Raw genomic sequence first — 6647 nt, 5'->3', positions numbered from 1 at the left:
ACAGGTTCAGTAGACACCAGATACAGATTCTCTCTTTCATGTGGAAAGGTTAACTAAGAGAAGACTTCATGTGAGAAAACAGCCCCCATAATTCATGTTATTTTAATTTAATCTGAATGTGATTCAATTTACATATAGACTGGAATGCAGTGTCAGGGGAAAATAAACTATTTTGAAGAAATTAACATTTTGGCGGGGGATAAAAATGACCATTTTAAAAAGTGATGAACATTGTAAAGCTATATGTGCATTTGAGAAAAGGCAGTGTAACTATGATATAAGATTAGCATTATTTTTAAAATAAATTATCCATAAAAATATTATAAGCATATTCTCTGATTTTAAAAACATTGGTTTTACTGCCTTCTGAAACTTTGAAAGAGTTATGGTCTTTAATATGCTATAGCTTTTAACCAGACAAGCATATTTTTCTGGAAGATATTTCTTCAGTAGAATATAAATTAACCACAGGCATGATAAAATGGTCAGAGCTGGCAGGAATGGGAGAGAGCTGGATGATATTAAGAAATTAAGTGAAGAAAATATGGTGAACCTTTATCAATAAATATTTAACCATAGAGTTATTTTATGGTATTCTTAAAAGGAGAATATGAGTGATGAGTAATATTTGTATATCTGTTTCCTATTAATTTTAATTGTTTATGCTTAATCTGATAATTAATATAACACCAGGGTTTTTCTACACCTCTTTTTAAAATGACTATAGTCACTTTGCTGAAAAGTTTAATCAAACCCCAATTCTCCAGTCCCATTGAGAATCATATAATAACTATTTAATTTAAACTTTATCACAACTTATGCTGATTAACCTTAAAGCTTAAGTGCAGAGAAGCACTATAATTAGAATTCAGAGCACAAATCTATGGGAAAAACTGTTTGTTTATTTTGTCTTTTGCTTTTTCCCCCTAAACTCTGAAGTCAGCTTCATTCACAGATTAATTTGTCATGCACTTTCACAAATTATACCCACAAAGTACCTTATCAATGTTTCCCCTGGGATTTTTGCACCTGAAATCCCATCTGTAAAGCTGTATATTTATATTTTTTCAGATGAGTTTATTGTCTGTAAAAGTCCTATGGAATATGCTAAAAAGCAACTAAAACTGGGTTTAATAAGTTTATACAATCCAAGGTCAGTATAAAAATCAGTTATAATTCTCTATGTTAGCAATGAAGAACTGGAAATTGAAAAAAATTATAATAGTGACAGAAAATATTAACCACAAAGGATATAATTTTTAAATATGTGCAAAATCTTCACCCTAAAAAAAAAACTACAAGACATTTGCTGAAAGAAACTAGAGAACTAAATAAATGGAGAAATATACTGAGATTTATATTGGAAGCTCAAGATTGGCATAGAGATTCATTGCATTCCCAGTCAAAATCCTTATGAGTTTTTGCAAAAAAAAATGACAAACTGATTATGTAATTTATATTGAAATCCAAAGGACCTAGAGTAACTTTTGGGTAGGCTGACAAGATTGGAGAACTGCCACTATCTAAATTCAAGAATTCCTACAGTAAGCAAAGTGATATAATATTGGCATAAGGATAAGCATGAGAATCAATGGGACAGTATAGAGGATCCAGAAATAAATCTAGACCAATATGGCAAATAGTTAATAAATAAAAATGTTAAGGTAGATAGAGAAAAGATAACATTTCAACAATGGTGCTGGAATAATTTGGTATCTACATGCAAAAGTAAATATAAATCACTTCACAAATGAAAATATTTCAAAATGTACCAGCAAAATAATAAAACTTCTCAAAGGAAGAATAGAACAAAATGTTTGTGACTTTGAATTAGATAAAGATGTCTGAGGATGCAAAAAGCATAAATCAAAAAAGACATAAAGTAATAAATTGGGTTTCATAGATTCCAAACTTTTCTGCTTTTTAAAAAGCCTTGTTAATATAATAAAAAAGGCAAGCCACAACCAGAAGAAGACATTTTTAAATCATCTAGCTGATAAAGTATTTCTATTCAGAATATATGAAATGTTTGTAATTTAACAAAAAGATAGCAAACAGTCAAATCTTTTAGTGGGCAAAATCTTTGAGCAGACACTTGACCAAAGAAGGAAGAGATGTAGATAACAAATATGTGAGAAGGTGTTCAACACCATTGGTCAGTAAAATGAGATATCACTATGCACTTAACAGAATGGCTAAAGTTTAAAAGTAAGATAAGCATGTATAAATATGTAACAATGATCCCACTATTGTGTATGATTGTAATGTATCAATAAAAGTTAGTTTAAAACTTTTTAAAAAATAAATAAAAAATAAGACAATGTCAAAAAATAAAAATAACATTTTAAAAAACAAAGATGCAGAGCAACTAGAACTCTTGTACACTGTTTAGTGGGAATGGAAAACGGTCTGATCACTCTGGAAAATTTAGGCATTTCTTCAAAAGCTAAACCCACTATGTGGTCCAACCATTTTATTCTTAGGTATTTATATAAGAGAAATTAAAACATACACAGATTATACTCAAATTCTCAAAACAGCTACAATACACACACACACACACACACATACTTAAAACAACTCAAAACTAGAAACAAATCAATGTCTAACAATGAGTAAATGTGATAAACAAATTGTGATATATCCATATGGTGGGCTTATATTAAAGAATCAAAAGGACTAGACATGCAAAAATTTGGATAAGTCCCATTAATACTATGATCAGTACAATAAATGAGACACAAAAGACTTAAGTTATATGATTCCATTTATATGCAATTCTAGCAAAGGCAAAACCAAACTCTGGTGCCCTTTACAAAAAAGGAAAGCAAACACTATGCAACTCCTAGAAGAAAACATAGGGTCAACACTTGAGCTTTTAGTCACCGGCAATGACTTTCTCAATAGACCCCGAAAGCTCAGGAAATAATGTCAAGAGTTAATGAATGGGAAGGCATCAAATTAAAAAGCTTCTGCACAGCAAAGGAAACAATTAGGAATACAAAGACAGAACCTAAGGAATGGGAGAAAACCTTTGCTAGCTCCTCTTCTTACAGAAGATTAATATATAGAAAATATAAAAAGTTCAAAAAAATTTACAACAAAAAATCACATGACTCAATTATTAAATGGGAAAATGAATTAAACAGACATTCCTCAAAAATATAAATACAAAAAATGGCCAATAAATACATGAAAAAATGTTCAACATCATTGGCAACTAGGGAAATGCATATTAAAACTATACTGAGATTTTATCTCACACCAGTCAGAACAGTACTCATCAAGAATACAAATAATAGTAAATGCTGGACAGGATGTGAAAAAAAGGGATCATTTTTACACTGCTGGTGGGACTGTAAATTAGTACAACCACTATGGAAATTGGTATGGAGGGGGTAGGGTTATGATTCAGCAGCAGAGTGCTCACCTAGCACATGCAAGGCCCTGAGTTCAATCCTCAGCACCACATAAAAATAAATAAGCAAAATGAAGGTATTATGTTCAACTACAACTAAAAAATAAATATTTAAAAAATTAGCATAGAGGTGCCTCAAAAGATCAGGCATGAAAGCACCCGATAAAATAGCTATACCACTCCTTAATATTTATCCTGAAGAATCAAAGTCATCTTACTACAATGATACATGCATACTCATGTTTATAAAAGTAAATTCACAGTAGCCACGCTTTGGAACCAACCTAGGTGCCCTTCAACAGATGTATAAATAAAGAAAATGTGGTAGATATACACAATGGAATATTACTCAGCTACAAAGAAGAATGGGATTATGGCATTTGCTGGTAAATGGATGGAACTGTAGAATATTATGCTAAGTGAAATAAATAAGTCAGTCCCCCAAAAATCAAAGTTAGAATGTTCTCTCTGATATGTGAATGCTAACCCATAACAAGGGAGGGTAAGGAAGGGAAACATAGAAGTTCATTGGATTAGACAAAGGGGAATGAAAGGAAGAGAAGCGGGTGGGAATCGAAAGACAGTAGAGTAAAATCAGACATAATTTTCTGTGCTCACATATGAATACATGACCAGTGTGACTCCACATCATGTTCAACCACAAGAATGGGATCAAAATTGTAATGAGTTGCACCCCATGTATGCATAATATGTCAAAAATAGATCCTATTGTCACACATATATTGTCACATATATTAAGAAATGAAATTATGTCATTTACAGGAAAATGGATGGAATTAGAGGCCATCGTGTTAAGCCAAATAAGTCAAACTCAGAAGGCCTAGGGTTGTATGTTCTCTCTCAAAAGCAGAAGTTAGAGAGGAAAAAGGAAAAGAAATGTGGAGATGGATCTCCTAAAAATCAAAGGGAAATTAGTAGCAGTAAGGAGTGGAAGGTTGGGTGGGGAAGTGCTGAGGAGTGATATTAGCCAAACTATATTGTTATATTGTGTGCATGTAAAAATATGTAACAATAAATCCATTATGTACAGCTACAAAGCACCAATTAAAACTGTGTGTGGGGGGGGAGGAAATCAAGCACACAATTACAACAGTATCAATTAATATCTTTTTTCTCTTTTGAAGTTACTCATGAGGAACTATAACAGATGATCCCTGAAATTTCAGTTCTTTAGCACAAAAAAAAAAATTCATTTCTTCTTTGCACAAATTCCAATGCAACTAAACAATAGTTTTCCTCTACCCTGCAACTCAGAAATGCATCTCTTCATCTTGGATGTTGCCATTGCAAGATGTGGTTTCCAAGAGTTCTGGAACAGGAAAGCAACAAAGGAAGTAGGCCAGCTCTTGACTGCTGTGGCCCAGATATCATACGTCAATCACTTTCATTCATGTTCCATCAGTCAGCCCTAGTCACCTGGCCCTAACTGAACACCAAGGAAGGTTGGGAATGGAGGGGAAAAAATGCAATGGGTAAGCACTCAATATGCCACATACCTTTTACCGGTTTCAGATATGGCTAAAGGGTGAAGGAAGTTTGAAACCCGAGGCAAGAAATAAGTGCTCTATACTACTCAACAGGAAGGGAGGGAGGGTGGATAACAGTGCATTAAAGACAAACTATTTCAAAATTTTTCTTAGGTGGCCCCATATACATGATGGACCTCTTCTTGGATCAGATATAACCATCTCTTTGCTAAGTTTCCTCATCTGCAATATAGTAACAACTCATCATTCTACTAACATATTTGAGCAAAGATAATAATAGTACCACAGCATTAAGATTGTCCTAAACCTCACCATAGAATGATATATGCAGTCTGAAAATTCTGTCATATCAAATTTGGTATCATTATTGTAAGATTAAGGAGTTGACCAGGATAAGCCTGCTGTTGAGGAGAGAACTTAATTACCATAGTCAAATTTGTGTTATCATAGGATGCTTTACCATAAAGATTCTCTGTATGTAAATGAAATTATTATTATCATTAATTTATGAGAAAAAAGCTACTCTATGAAAGAACATTTTATAATGTTATATCTTTGGATATACATAGGACAAACTATGGGTTGTGTCATAATACAATTCTATCTTCAGGTAATTCAATCCAAGTAATTAACTCTCATTTATCTTAGTGTTTCAATTCAAAAAGAAACATTGAGTGCTAGCTTCTGAAGCACATATGCTAAAATTGAAATAATACAGAGGAGGTTAGCCTGGCCCCTGTGCAAAAATGACACACAAATTCATGAAGCTTTCCATATTTTTTGTGGTATTGTGTGCATGTTTGAATATGTAACAATGAATCCCACCATTATGTATGACTATAGTGCACCAATTAAAAATATGGATAAAACAAAAAAGAAACATTTATTATGCACTTACTAAAGACCAAGCACCTTGTTAAAATGTTCATTTGTTATCTCATTTAGGTTAACAACTCTTTCAGTTATACATCTCTTTCTTGCTCTGAACTTTTTTAAAACTGACATAAGTAAGGCTCAAAGAAACTACTTGCCAGTGGCTGAGAAATAAGAGATAAGATTTAAAACAAGGTCTTTTTTGACATCTGCACTACTTCTGGTACACCTGTAACCTCAGCTGGATAACACAAAGGTCTTTTTCCTTTAGTAAACGCTTTTGACTTTATTATTGTGCTCTCGATTTTTACTAAACATATCCATATCTGTTATTGGGGCAGGTATTCAGAGTAATGTAAATTCTTCATAAAAGTGATTAATTTATGCCAATTTTCAGAGGAAGAAAGAAAGACTTGAAGAATTCAAACATATTTTTTTTCACTACCAAGATTTGAACCCAAACTGTATGATTCAACTCCATTTCATGGTACCTAGAGCTTTTCTATTTGTAGAAGAGAAAGTCCATGATTGTTACAATTACCATTAAATATGTGATAGAATTATCTCTGGAATAAGTTAGATTTTATAATAACGCAATTAACTAAAATGACTAGCAGTCTCATGCAGAAAACTCCATGACATTCAAACCCCACAAAACATGTTGGAATAAGATACAAATAAAACACTATAAACCAGAGGAAAATTATTCTTAATCCGTTATTAAAATATTCACATAATTATTATCACAAAAGTATATTAATAGATGAATGTTAGCAGAATATTTTATTAGCATTCATCAAATGTTCCTAAAACATGTAAGGTTGTAAGTGTTTTTACAAAAGAATATC

At 32.2% G+C, this 6647-nt stretch overlaps 1 non-coding gene across 1 annotated transcript; it reads left to right on the top strand.

Annotated features, from left to right (window-relative positions):
- Window positions 1–5600: 5600 nt before the first annotated feature.
- On the top strand, window positions 5601–5707 carry LOC113192394 (U6 spliceosomal RNA). Its single transcript, XR_003302005.2, has one exon. It is a non-coding gene; the product is annotated as a U6 spliceosomal RNA (small nuclear RNA).
- The last annotated feature ends 940 nt before the right edge of the window (window positions 5708–6647 follow it).

This window comes from Urocitellus parryii, chromosome 8 (genome assembly GCF_045843805.1).
Source record: "Urocitellus parryii isolate mUroPar1 chromosome 8, mUroPar1.hap1, whole genome shotgun sequence".
In the NCBI taxonomy this organism is placed as follows: Eukaryota; Metazoa; Chordata; class Mammalia; order Rodentia; family Sciuridae; genus Urocitellus; species Urocitellus parryii.
Note: the sequence above shows the minus strand (reverse complement) of the source record. Positions and strands in the feature narration are given on the sequence as shown.